This window comes from Schistocerca cancellata, chromosome 1 (assembly GCF_023864275.1).
Source record: "Schistocerca cancellata isolate TAMUIC-IGC-003103 chromosome 1, iqSchCanc2.1, whole genome shotgun sequence".
Lineage (NCBI taxonomy): Eukaryota > Metazoa > Arthropoda > Insecta > Orthoptera > Acrididae > Schistocerca > Schistocerca cancellata.
Window position 1 is genome coordinate 1,028,211,227 of NC_064626.1, and position 14,977 is coordinate 1,028,226,203.

The following is a 14,977-nucleotide window of genomic DNA, read 5'->3' on the forward strand; positions in this document are numbered from 1 at the left end:
CAGGTTAATGTATCAGACATCAATCAACTGTTGCTCTATAGAAAACTTTTAGTAGTTGGGGGAATATCTCGTTTATAGTAATCAACATACTCGCTGAACAGAAGCTGAGTGAAATTTACTCTTCTCGCCCATTAGATTGACAAGACTGTAGCTAGCGACGCTCAAGTTGATTTCGCGCTACAGAACTTCCTTGAAATATTCTATACAGTTCCACACTTTCACGTAAATAAAATTGCGGGCCAGCTTTGTGATTAGATTGAAGACTACATATCAAACATAACTCATCTCGTCCTTCTGAACTGCAATCGTCAGAGTTGAAACAGTTTTCATTCTACCGAAACTATATTTTATTTGGAGGTTGATGTTCAAAATCTATACTGAGTAGCTCAGAGTTAAGTGACTGCTTTACATTTTAAGACACATTTACAAAGCAAATGATATGATATATCTTTTGAGAATCTGTTTTAAACATCAACGAGACCATAAATAAGAATCGTAATTGTGTGCACACAGAAAACATTTCAAGCAGTTAAAATTCTGGTGTGGGTTTTGCTAACATCACCGCAATATGTGGGGTAAAGCGAATAACAGATTCTTTCGGTGAACTGGGTACTAACCGCATTTACCACAGACGAAGTTTTTCTCATTCCTGCTCCGACAGTTGTGGTGCCATCTGCCTCATTTCTCTTCAAATTATCCTAATCGTAAAATCAAATGCCACTTTGTTCAAAGAAGGACATGCGACAAAATACACAGACATTTGTATAAAAGTTTGTTCGTTCAGGTACCTCATCCTCTTCAGAAGGGTTAGGAAGAACACTGTCTTTTCATGACCCTAACGTTTTGTATTCTTTGAAGAGTTGACAATATTCCTGCCTTGTACCTCTTAATTCCATCTCGTCACTTAGCCATATGACCATGCTTCCTTGAGAGACGGCAGTATGCTTCTTACTACACCGACTCCTCTCTGTTTTCACCTACCATAGCTAGCTGCAGAAGTTGCTCACTGAATGCTTCCTGTGCAGTTTCAGAAAAAACTTTTCTTCCGGAATTTCCAGCCGATTCAGAGAGAAAATTCCCGTCCCTCTGAATCCTCCTACGGCCTTCAGGATTGTAGCTGATTTTCCCCTCGTTTCTTTCAAGAGAGAACCAAATTGCGTTATGGTCTCATGTGGATGCTTAACACTTGTTCATGCCACACGTGCCTGGAGAAGGTGTTCAGGGATTTAAAAGCTGCCTTGTAACAAGGGTGGAGTGTATGCATCGTAAGGCTGGGGAAACAAAACGCCACAATCCTTACACAATAACTGACCGTCAGCAAAAGCACTAATGGCTTGAATGTCGAAAAATATTAATACAATGCTTCTTCATGCGGAAATCATAACTTGTCAGCATCCACTATATATATCATTTTAGGAAGAATGAACATTAGTGTAGCAATGTAGCAGACCACTATAGTGACATTTTCTCACCTCTCCTCACTCGTTATGCTAATAACGTGCCTTTGCCCTTTAGTAGCAACTCGAGCAAGAGAATAGCTATTGAGAGGAAGGCCAGTCTCATCAACGTAATGCTTTCGCCTTTATCCCACATGTTCTAGTCAACCGACCAATATTGATTACAATATGTCGTACAATACAGAGAGCGTTACCCTTGTCAATCCAGAAACGCTACACTGTGAAATACCCGTAGTTGTTCTCCCCATCGCACACTCCTCAGATTTAGTTATAAGCTGGCACAGTGGATAGGTCTTGAAAAACTGAACACAGATCAATCGAGAAAACAGGAAGAAGTTGTGTGGAACTATGAAAAAAATTAATAAAATATACAAATTGAGTAGACCATACGAACATAGGCGACATCAAGGAGAATGTCAGCGCAGGAGCATCGTGGTCTCGTGGTTACCGTGAGTAGCTGCGGAATGAGAGGTCATTGGTTCAAGTCGTACTCGCTTCGGCGGTACATATACTAAAATTGGAACGATACAGATAAGATTAGCATGGCCCCTGCGCAAGGATGGCACGCAAAATCGTGCAGCGTTCCACATTTTAAATGTACAGGCAGTGGCAGATGAGGTCAGATCGAACCGCAAACGAGCATATATTGAACAATCCTTATCAGTGAGCGCAGTCGCTGGGAAGCCTCACTACGACGTGGTAGCTTTCTTTTCATGTTATTTATGTTTCATATCCTCGATGGCGTCTTCATTCTGTTTTAGTTTTCCAGGCTTGATTAACTATGACTGTTCGCACATTGATATCTATATAAATAAAAAAAAACATTAAACAAAGTGGGCAGGAGACCTACGTTCGTATCCAAATAAATACACAAGAACAAAATAAGAACAAAATGAACAACAAATACAATATAATAAAGTATTATACCCTTTTCTTTTCCTTTTATTTTATTTTTTTTTTATACAAAGTTCAGAGGCGTATTTAATTTTTGTTCGTTGGCGGAACATGAAGTGGTGGCGAACAGCCGTCCTAGTTAGCTTTAGGATGAAAGTGGCGGTGGCACTGGCTTTGTTTTTGTTTTTAGGCTAGATAGGTTTTTGGGGGTAGTATGGGTGATAGGGGCCAACACCTGAAGTGGAAGAGGTAATTTTCTTTCTTTATTTAAAAAAATAAAGATAAAAAAAGTAAAAATTAAAAAGAACAAAAAAAATAAAAAATAGAAAAACAAAAACCAAAAATAAAAAAGTCCTCCTTCGACTGAAAATTTTACTTTGTTTATTTTCGCAAAGTTATGATCTGTCCGTTCGTTCTTTGACGTCTCTGTTCACTGTAGTTTAGTGTCTGTGTTTTGCGATCGCACCGCAAAACCGTGCGATTAGTAGGCGAAAGGACGTGCCTCTCCAATGGGAACCGAAAACATTTGATCGCAAGGTCATAGGTCAACCGATTCCTCCACAAGAAAACACGTCTGATATATTCTATACGACACTGGTGACGGCATGAGCGTCACGTGACAGGAATATGTTGTCGGCCGACCTAACTTGTACACTTAGCGAATGGGTAAAACGATTCTTCTACCTTGCCCGATTTAGGTTTTCTTGTGGATGTGATAATCACTCCCAAAAAAGTGATGAAAACATTAGAGTTTGTCACATAAACTGAAATATAAAAATCCAACCCTTCCCTCGAGGGAAGACTTGAACCTAGGAACTGTCGTTCCGTAACTGCTCTCGCTAACCACGGGACCACGGCGCTCCTGGACTCTCATTGTCCTTAATGTTGCCTATCTTCGGATGGACTACTCAGTTTGTATATTTTACTCATTTTTTTCATAGTTCCACACAACTTCTTCCTGTTTTCTCGATTGATCTGTGTTCAGTTTTTCAAGGCCTATCCACTGTGCCAACTTATAACTGAAACAGAGGGGGGTGCGATAGGGAGGTTCCCTTGTTAGGAACAGATCCCTGTGTCGACGCTTAACACTCTGGAAAAAGTCTCACCCAGCTATTTTCTCTTTTTCGCTGAAAGAATTTCGAAGTTTCAGACGTTCTGCGTACTTAAGGCTGAGTGGTTAGAGGAAAACCCCTCTTCGCCACTTCTTGAAGCCTGTATGCCATAGCACTTTCCTGCTTGTTTGTGAAAACAGCTTTTATTTCTATATTTGGCGTCGTTTTGTATTTCTTAGAGCGAAACACGTGGCGCCGTGGCGTTTCATTAGACGTAGCGCATTGAACGCTTACAGCAAGCACGTGGGACATTGGGTCTTCTCTTACGGCTTCCACTGCCCCTTCAATCCACTCGGGCTCCCATTTGTCTGAGCGAAAACTCTTCTTCTCGTACGTACGTGGCATTTACAAAAATGGTTGACATTTTATCAGCCACTAATAATTTCTTTAAGTTTGCATAACAGTTTTTCTTACCGGCATTACCATATAGTGTTTTTTTTTTAAATGTTGTAACCAAGCCGGCCGGTGTGGCCGAGCGGTTCTAGGTGCTTCAGTCTGGAACCGCGCGACAGCTACGGTCGCAGGTTCGAATCCTGCCTCGGGCATGGATGTGCGTGATGTCCATAGGTCAGTTAGGTTTAAGTATTTCTAAGTTGTAGGAGACTGATGACCTTAGATGTTAAGTCCCATAGTGGTCAGAGCCATTTGAACCATTTTTGTTGTAACCACCATATAAACATATACCTTAGTACGTGTAATTATTAGTCAAATATCACACGAAATTATTATCAACTCAAACATGTTAACAAATACACAATCCAACCAAAACTTGCGTAATGGTAAGATTGGTTGCCTCATCTTACTGACCTCGAGGTAACACGAACTCCCCTTGAAATACACAAAGAAGAAGTAGGTTGCAACAATGGTGGTTATACCGCTGTGAGTCGCAGAACAGACTGGCACTTCGAAAGGCACGTATACGTATCTCTTGTCAGTTCTGATGACGTATGCAGCAAATTACCCGCGTTTATCTATTCGTCACTCTATCGCGACTGACCCTGAAACCTGAATTTGGATAGCTGGTTGGTTCGGCGGTTCGTGTTCGGGTGTTCAGTGGAATACTTGTGCAGTCAAAACAAAAATTCAATTCTTGTAAAACGAGACGAGTTACATAACATCCTATGAGGAAATCAATTTTTATTCCAAGAGTATTTAACTAATAATTACGCTTAGTAAGATATATGTTTATATGTTGGTTACAACATTTCTTAAAAGAAATAGGAACCAAACTTACGCTAAGGACAACTCACACATCCATGTCCGAGGGAGGACTCGAACCTCCGATGGGGGGGGGGAGCCCCGCGAACCGTCACTATGTCCCCAAGACCGTGCGGCTACCCCGTGCGGCTGTATTTGACTTAAGGGAACTAAGCTACACATCTACATGAACTCGAGATTTCCTTTTAAATGTAATTGTTTGGTGTTTTCCTTTTTTAAACATCCTTATTTTTATAAAAAAAGTGTGTGAATGAGCCATATTTTTTCTTTTCCCAGTCGCTTCTGATACTTCTGTCCCTTCCTTGGTGCATAATTTGAGTTCGGTTACAGATTACCCTTCATCATTGATAACTTAGTTTGTAAAAAAATATATAAGCCACGTGATATTCTTATCTTTCAAGGTGGGCACTTTATCTTCTTGGTGTTAAGTTCAGCCGTTGTTGTCGTTAATAACATTGGACATTTAAATTTAATCCTCTTTCACAAGCCTAGGTTTAGCGTAGAGCCTACCGTTCGGTGCAGCGCTCTGTCAGTCAAGCCACAATGGTCACAGTAAGCGTTTCCCGTGAGTCTCATCTGGTGTCGCCATAATGCCTGTCGGGAACAGATCGTTTAAGTACCAGTAGGCGGCCGGGCACAGTGTTGAACTTGTAGTCGCATCTGAAAAGTTAGGTCACACTAGCTTTCAGTTGAGATCTTTGTCTTTTATTTGGCTGATTGTTGTGTGGACTGATTCTTTCTGTAGTTCTCCCATAACTTTTTTCGTGGTGAATTTCTTTCATTTGGGAGTTTTTCTACAATTACCGTTACGATTTTAAGAGTGCGAGTAATATACGTGGGTGCCCGTCGTTGAGTTCTACTTCTTGTGGTAATTCCCCACAAGGCCTTCAATAAATCCGACTGACTTTGAAGCGTGGCGCCATATGATGATCCTGCCTCGGAGGCGGTTAAGTAGGAGATGTGTCTCAGAGCTGGATAGTGACAGATGGTGACGCGAGAGTGGACGCGCACGTAGTTTATGTATCAGCCGATATAGGACAATATTGGATAGGGGTACTGTGATTATAGTTTCGATTGTGCCCACTAGAGTGCACTAAATTAATAGAATGTTTTTCATAAACTGTTCTAGTATTTTCATAAAGTGTTATTATGTCTTTTTGTGTAGGTAAAATGTTATAAATATGAAACTTCCTGGCAGATTAAAACTGTGTGCCCGACCGAGAGTTTTAATCTGCCAGGAAGTTTCATATCAGCGCACACTCCGCTGCAGAGTGAAAATCTCATTCTGTTATAAATGTGTTTTAGCAGTATGAATGATGCGTGAGTATGGTTTAACGTTAATATGAAGACAATTGTTTAACTAGTTATGTAGTAGGATTTAGTGTGAGAACATTTCGAAGAAGTATGGATATGGACAAAGGGGATTTTTGTAGAATAGATTTGTAAAGTAAGTTTATGGTAAAGGGAAAGTTAATTCAGGTACAAATAACAATAGTAAATAACTTTATGCAAAAGCAAAACTTCAGCATATTAGATAATTACGTCGCTAAAAAGTGCAGTCGTTAGGTTTACTATTTTGCGATTGGTTATTGATGAAAAGCGCGGATTGATGCGGGAGAATGTAGTTTTGCTATTGGCTGCTGAGTAAACTGACCATTGGTAAAGCAATATTCTTCGCGCGCCTTTTTCTGCTCGGAGAGAAGACTTAGAGCATTCTAGAGAAGAGTGGGAGCTTAGCCATGAAACAGTTCGGACGTGTGTAGTAGTAGTTCCGATGGAAACGATAAGTTGCATGTAGAAATTTCAGAATTTTTAAGTGAATTTTGTGACGAGAATAGACATACACTCCTGGAAATGGAAAAAAGAACACATTGACACCGGTGTGTCAGACCCACCATACTTGCTCCGGACACTGCGAGAGGGCTGTACAAGCAATGATCACACGCACGGCACAGCGGACACACCAGGAACCGCGGTGTTGGCCGTCGAATGGCGCTAGCTGCGCAGCATTTGTGCACCGCCGCCGTCAGTGTCAGCCAGTTTGCCGTGGCATACGGAGCTCCATCGCAGTCTTTAACACTGGTAGCATGCCGCGACAGCGTGGACGTGAACCGTATGTGCAGTTGACGGACTTTGAGCGAGGGCGTATAGTGGGCATGCGGGAGGCCGGGTGGACGTACCGCCGAATTGCTCAACACGTGGGGCGTGAGGTCTCCACAGTACATCGATGTTGTCGCCAGTGGTCGGCGGAAGGTGCACGTGCCCGTCGACCTGGGACCGGACCGCAGCGACGCACGGATGCACGCCAAGACCGTAGGATCCTACGCAGTGCCGTAGGGGACCGCACCGCCACTTCCCAGCAAATTAGGCACCCTGTTGCTCCTGGGGTATCGGCGAGGACCATTCGCAACCGTCTCCATGAAGCTGGGCTACGGTCCCGCACACCGTTAGGCCGTCTTCCGCTCACGCCCCAACATCGTGCAGCCCGCCTCCAGTGGGGTCGCGACAGGCGTGAATGGAAGGACGAATGGAGACGTGTCGTCTTCAGCGATGAGAGTCGCTTCTGCCTTGGTGCCAATGATGGTCGTATGCGTGTTTGGCGCCGTGCAGGTGAGCGCCACAATCAGGACTGCATACGACCGAGGCACAAAGGGCCAACACCCGGCATCATGGTGTGGGGAGCGATCTCCTACACTGGCCGTACACCACTGGTGATCGTCGAGGGGACACTGAATAGTGCACGGTACATCCAAACCGTCATCGAACCCATCGTTCTACCCTTCCTAGACCGGCAAGGGAACGTGCTGTTCCAACAGGACAATGCACGTCCGCATGTATCCCGTGCCACCCAACGTGCTCTAGAAGGTGTAAGTCAACTACCCTGGCCAGCAAGATCTCCGGATCTGTCCCCCATTGAGCATGTTTGGGACTGGATGAAGCGTCGTCTCACGCGGTCTGCACGTCCAGCACGAACGCTGGTCCAACTGAGGCGCCAGGTGGAAATGGCATGGCAAGCCGTTCCACAGGACTACATTCAGCATCTCTACGATCGTCTCCATGGGAGAATAGCAGCCTGCATTGCTGCGAAAGGTGGATATACACTGTACTAGTGCCGACATTGTGCATGCTCTGTTGCCTGTGTCTATGTGCCTGTGGTTCTGTCAGTGTGATCATGTGATGTATCTGACCCCAGGAATGTGTCAATAAAGTTTCCCCTTCCTGGGACAATGAATTCACGGTGTTCTTATTTCAATTTCCAGGAGTGTATATTCCGCGTGGCGTATTGAGCAGGTCGGTGGCTAAAAACTGTGACTACATTTGGTACCGACAGACTTAATATTTGGCGAGCATTCTCAATCAAACACAATCAGTATTTTTGTAGCTATTACGTTTTCGGGAAATGCAACACCATAAACTTGCTAACGTGAGTGGAAGGGATTGTGAGTGACTGTATTAAGACTAGCACGGGCCTGGCAGTGATACCTGTTCACCTGAGTTTCAGAATATCTTAATGGGGGACAAAATTTCCAACCTTTCATTTCGTGTGAAAACTTTCTCCCGAAACGTAGATTAGTGACTTTAATTGCAGCCTGGTTCACGTCGAAGTACAGTAAGTTTCGCTCGGTTTCCCTGCTGATGATATGCTGAGACAATGTTCACAGGTAGGTGCAGGTTCGTCGTAAAGGGACGGAAGGAACCGCGCCGCCGCAACTTGCTCGTTGTTTGAAAATTATAACTGACCTGAGTATTGGTATTATAAACTCTTGTGACTCACCCACTTTAGCATATGTGGTTTCGTATCACAAAATGATCGTTATATTCCCTCTGGCAGTCTTCAAAGGAGAAAGCAGAATCTCATTCATTCGATGTACATGAAGCCTAAGTTAGTCTCAAATAACAGCCAGCGACCTGTTCACTGGAACGACCTCCCCCTCCCCCCCTCCACCCCCCCTCCTATACTGACACAGATACATACAGTCACCGTCGGCCTTTGAGAGGGAGAGAGAGAGAAAGAGAGAGAGAGAGAGAGAGAGAGAGAGAGAGAAGAACGACAGGACCATATTTGACAGAAGCAATGTCGCATACTGGGACGGAACTTATTTCAGGTAGAGAGCTTTACTTCATTCGAAAAAGCAACTTTCCGTTATCCTCTACCAATAAACGGTCCCGTGGAATGCAAACGAACACAGAGAGACACTGTAAGAGGTCCATGACTAAGGAATGTATTTGCTAGCGCACTCGAGCAGATGTAATTTCGATGGATTGCTAACGCAATGCCTGCGATATGTAAGCTATAAGAGAATCTCAGACCAGAGAGCAGTGTTGTATGCAGTAGGAACTGTGTGGCTGTAGGAGTAAGTAGTAGCGAGCAGTCTGGTGTATCGAGTTGGCTGGGCGGGTCGTGGGGAGAGATGGCGGTGCCTGAGTGATGTAGTAAAAGGTAAAAGCAGCCTCGCGCATATATACAATTGTTGTATCAAGTCCCATGTAAATGTTTTAGAAATATCATAATAATATTGTTTCTTATAAAAATTAACTTTTGACAATCATTCATCTCAATTTAAAGAATTTACTAATTTCTCCAATCCATGGTCATCCCGATTATTGTGAAGAAAAATCAGTGGTTCCTTTTTATACATGACAAATCTATCGGCCAGCATTGCACTGGGCTGCGCCAGAAAAGTTTCTTATAGGAACAGATATATATGCGTTATCCGCCGATCTTATTGAGGTAAGAGTTTTCAATTTATTCAGTATGATCTTTCAGGGCCATGACGCAGCACTGCTGACGTCTAAAATTTACCAGTTTAGATTCACAGTCAGTTAATTATTGAAAGGTTTTAAGTAAGCCACAATTTTATTGACAGATTAGTCACATTTTGTTATTGATAAGTTACGGAAATTATCTATTGGTAGGTTACGCTAAATGAGAATCAAATAATTATATTTTATCTGTTGGGAGATCACACTTGGCGACAACTGGCCAGGATCTTATTTTTGTGAATTTCTGAGAATTAGTCAGCTATTATCTGATCCTATAAGAAATTTTTCTGGCACAGACCAGTGCAATGCTGGCCGATAGATTTGTCATGTATAGAAAGGAACCACTGATTTTACTTTACAATAATCGGGATGACCATGGATTGGAGGAATTAGTAAATTCTTTAATGAGATGAATGATTGTCAAAAGTTAATTTTTATAAGAAAGATTATTATTAAGATATTTTTAAAACATTTACATGGGACTTGATATAAGAATTGTACACATGCGCCAGGCTGCTTTTACCTTATACTACAACGCTCAGGCCACGCCATCGCTCCCCACGACCGGCCCAGCCAACTCGATACACCAGACTGCTAGCTACTGCTTACTCCTACAGCGACACAGTTCCTACTGCATTCAACACTGCTCTCTAGTCTGAGATTCTCTTATTGCTTGCATATCGCAGGCAGCGCGTGAGCAATCCATCGAAATTACATCTGCTCCAGTGCGCTAGCAATAAATTCCTTAGTCATGGACCCTTTACAACACATTACTTTAGACGGTTTCAGATATGACTGTAAGATGGTAGCGAGATTCCTATACTGCACTTCTTTAGTTTCAATAGCATTATAGATCCATGATATATCGACAAAGCCGTGACGGAGATGATCGACATAACAATTAATCTCGTTTTCGCTGACAAATGGACTTTCAAAATACATACGACATTTAACTGTCGATAAAGCATCATTGTGCAGCGAACGGAGGGGTAAGTGGCAAACAAGATGCGTGCGCGTAACGCCTCAGCGAGCCAGCAACAAGCTGTGAGTCAGCAACGGCCGAGGCGCCTAACTGGCAAATCGCCGCCCCGCCACGGGTCGCGTGTTGACTGAGGCCCCCCTTGATAACCGGCGGCTCCCGACGCCGCAGAATCGCGCCGATAAACCTCTGACAGGCAAAACGGTGTTTGCGCCTGCGCAATTACAAGGGTCCGGCCGCCTGTGCAAACACGCCGCGCGCCCGGCCGCTCCGAACGACCCCTCACGCAGCCCCACTGACAAGGGCTGTGGAGTGTTTCCCGAAGAGGAGGCGCGCGCCGGTCCGACTGTGTGCAGATCTATCAGCAACGTCGCGATATGTGGACGGCCTGAATGGCCTTCTGTTTGCTTAATCCTTTACGTTTCCCCAAAAGAATAACATCGGCAAGAAATTTCAGTCTGTCGCCAAACTGTTTTTCTCTCCCTTAACGGCAGAACCTGGCACTGCACAAATGAACAAAATTTTCTGTCGTCTTTCCTGTCATCTGCCTGCCTCAACTAATTTCACACAAGCGGTGACAGTTCCTATCACATGACATGTACACAAGCTGCTCAAAAATATCGGTACATCCCCATGTAATGAGGAATCTGCGCCGGACTGTGTGGCCGAGCGGTTGTAGGCGCTTCAGTCTGGAAACGCGTGACCACTACGGTCGCAGGTTCGAATCCTGCCTCGGGCTTGGATGTGTGTGATGTCCTTAGGTTATTTAGGTTTAAGTAGTTCTAAGTTTAGGGAACTGATGACCTCAGATGTTAAGTCCCATAGTGCTCAGAGCCATTTGAACCATTTTTGAGGAATCTGCCAATAGATATTATAAGAGGTGGACCCGCCGACGTGGAAGAGGGCAGAGAGTATTTTGTTGTCAGTAGAGAAGCACTGAGAGCAGTTCAGTGACTTCCAATGCGGGCTAGACATTGGATCCCACCTGAGTAATAAATTCATCAGGCAATTTTCAATCCTTCTAATGCTGTCCCAGTCGACTGTTTCTGATGTGACTGTGAAGTGGAAACGTGAAGGAACAATCGCAGCTAAAGCGAGACCAGGGAAAAGTCATGTACACGGACCGTCCAGCAATGCGAAGGGTAGGTGTAAGAAATCGCATGAAATCAGTGGAAAGAATCCATTTTCATTTCGAAAGTGCTGCCAGCAGTCTAGATAGCGAAAGGAGTTATAAAGAAGAGGATACAGTTTTCGAGTAGGTCCTAACAGCCTACACATTTCCACAGTCTGTGTTAAGCGGGGCTAGGCGGAGTGAGACCCGAGCGTTCTGCATCACTGCCTTCTTTGGTTTGTTCTCTTCAGGAAGAAATGTGCTTCCATTTCTCCACAGATATTCAGACACCTCCTTGAAAGTGTCTCCAGCCATCACAAACGTGAAGAGTGGATACACTCTATAATGAAGTCCACTAACAGGTGTCCAGGTACCTTTGATCAGAACGTGTACGTATCTAGGTACTAAAATTCCAATTAGAGGAATAAAAAAAAGGAGCAAAAGTTTTCAATGCTGACGTTCGAGCACGACGTAGCCCTTCTGGCTTCGCGTTGGACTGATAAGAACTTTTGAGCGAAATACTGAGTTTACTTCGCAAATAATGTGTTGTAAGAATAAAAAAAGCGTAGCAAAAGTTCTTGAAATAGTAGTAGGGGAATAGCTTGCTTGACATCAGATGCGGAAACGACGCACAATAGGAAAAAACAGAAAAATTCTTAGAAGAAAAACTGCGCAGGAATGCAGACGCAAGAAAGATAGCATAAGCACATGAAACAGATTGCTTATATCAAAGACATCTAATGATTACATGCGGTATATTGATGTAGGCGAGTGCTCTGAACGTATGCCTGTGGACCACAGTAATATATAGAACAGAAAAATCCGTCTACATCTGTTATCTGTAGTTCACAAATCACCACCATAAGGTTCATGAGGTAGGGTAGCTTCTACCACTGCTAGTTATTCTCTTTCCTGTTCCACTTGCAAAAGGAGCGAGGAATACGCGACTGTCTGTATGCTTCCGCACGAGCTCTAACTTTTCTTATCTGTTCCTTACGCGAGATGCATGTTATTGACAGTAGCGACATTCTGAAGTATTGCGCAAATACCATTTCCCTGAATTATTTCAACAGTGTTTCGCGAAAAGAACGTCTTCTTCTCTCCAGGAATTTCCGTTTGAGTTCTTGGAGCATTTCCATATTACTCACGTGTTGACAAAACGTCCGGTATCAAATGTAGCACCACGCCTCTGAACTGCTTAATTTCAACTGATGGACATACCAAGATCGGAGCAGTAATAAGGAATGGGTTGCACAAGTTTTCTCTACGTCAACTCCTTTATGTATGAACTACACTTTCCAAGTAATCTCCTACCAAGCCGAAGTCGAGCTTTGACCTTCTCTACGAGCGACGTAATGCGCTGGTTTTGTTACATGTCGATTTCCCTCGTTGCTCATTTAATCGTCCTGTATGCAGCACAGCACTGATGTCGTGCTATCACATTACAGGATTTTTTTCTACTCATCTGCTTTAACTTACAGTTTTCCAGATTTAGAGTAAACAGTCACTCGTGATACCAAATAGAAAATTTAGCCGCGTCATCCTTTATCCTCCTTTAGTCATCTTAATATGTCACAGTCCCGTACGCTACAGCGTCATCAGCGAACAATAGCAAATTGCTGCTCGTTCTATCCGTCAGATTGTTTACATATATAAGAACAAGAGCAGTCCAGTCATACTTCGGTGGATCACTCCTGACGATGCCTTTGTCTCTGATGAACACTTCGAGGACAACGTTCTAGCTCATACTACTTAAATCTCCGAACCACTCACAAATATATGAAACTATTCCGTGTGTTCTCAACTTTGTTAATAGTCTACAGTGCATCACTGTGCCAAACACCTCTCGTAAACCTAGGAATATCGAATTAGCATGTTCCCTTCATCTATGGCACGCAAACAGAAAGCTGAATTTCGAACGAGCTACACCCAAATTTTTTTGCGTATTCTCCCTCAAGGAAATGTATCATACGAGAGCTTAAAATATCCTCAAGAACTCTGCAGTATTGGTCTATAATTTCTCAGTTCCGTTCTTTTATCTTTCTTGTGTACTATTGTAGTCATCGGCGCTTGCCTCCAATCGATTGGATCTCTCCGCTGGACGAGACATTCGCAATAAATGCAAGTTAGGTACGAGAACAATGCCGAAGACTACTATCTGTAAAATCGAACTGGTAGCATGGATCGCCAGACATCCAGAGAAATTGAAAGCATCTGAAATGTGGTACCGTGGAACAGTGTTGAAAGTCAAACGGACATATAAAGTACGAAATGAAAGAAATACTACCAAGAATAGCTTACAAAGGGCGTTTACCAACGACCCTTTAGTGGGACGTCTACTACGGAATCTGGGAATTGTTAATGTGACGCTCAGTCGAGAAGAAGAGAAGAAAAATAATGGGGGCTGATAAAAAAAATATGACACTCAGAACACACCGTAGCTCATGTTGTGTACGGTAGTTATACAGGATGGAAAAACTAGCACAAGACACGAAAAATGAAAACAAAGACTCGTAACTCAATATAAACATATTTTAAACGTTGTAGCATGGTTGTAAGATTCTGTAATGACATGCAGATTGTGACAGCGACAGTGATCTTAGAGTATGTAGACCATGACTGACAAGACAGTACAACTCAACTAAACGAAAGACACGTATCAGAAGTGTATTTGAACGTGCGTGATGACGCACCTTACGTATGGAACTTCCAAATACACTGCCTGACAAAAGTAGTGAAGCACACAGAAGGGCAGAAGGAAACAAATCGATACTATGCGAGTTGATAGGGTACGTTATTTCATTGATTACAAAATCGAGTAAAGTTTACGAAGAACTTGGTAATGTGAGTCCATTTTTCAGTATGACGTTGCACCACTTCTGGCCCGAATTCATGCACTGATTCGGTTGACAAAGATGTCACAAAGCCGTTGTAGACTCTCCTGAGGCACAGTGGACAGCAAGTCACGTATCTGGTCCTTTATGTCCTGCGTACTGGCGCTGGGTTGGAACGGTCCCACACATGGCCTGTCGGGGACAGAACCGTGATTTTTACTAGCACGGGAGTCCCTTGGCATCACGAAGGCAGTTCGTAGACATAACGTGCCATGTATTGACTGGCATTGTTCCGTTGAAAAATGGCACTACGATACTGAGGACGTGGGATGTCCGTGACGAACCCTCGTGCTGTTAGTCCCCTCAGTCACTACTGGCTGCGAAGTAAAGTCATGCTCTATTGTTCCGCATACAATGACGCTCCTGTGCCTCTCCATGACACGGAGGAACGTGACATATCCGCAGGTTTCACAGTGCTGGTCATCCGGTGATGTGCAGAACTGCTATTCATCTCTGAACAGCCCGCCCCCGGTAGCTGAGTAGTCAGCGCGACAGACTGTCAATCCTAAAGGCCCGGATTCGATTCCCGGCTGGGTCGGAGATTTTCT

The 14,977-nt window shown here is 43.7% G+C and overlaps 1 protein-coding gene and 1 non-coding gene across 2 annotated transcripts in view; both read left to right on the plus strand.

Moving 5' to 3' along the window:
• LOC126122489 (acid sphingomyelinase-like phosphodiesterase 3a) overlaps window positions 1-14,977 on the plus strand; it is a 538,383-nt gene that overhangs the window by 98,305 nt on the left and 425,101 nt on the right. The window lies entirely within an intron of this gene.
• Window positions 1,945-2,051, plus strand: LOC126096926 (U6 spliceosomal RNA). Its single transcript, XR_007522076.1, has one exon. It is a non-coding gene; the product is annotated as a U6 spliceosomal RNA (small nuclear RNA).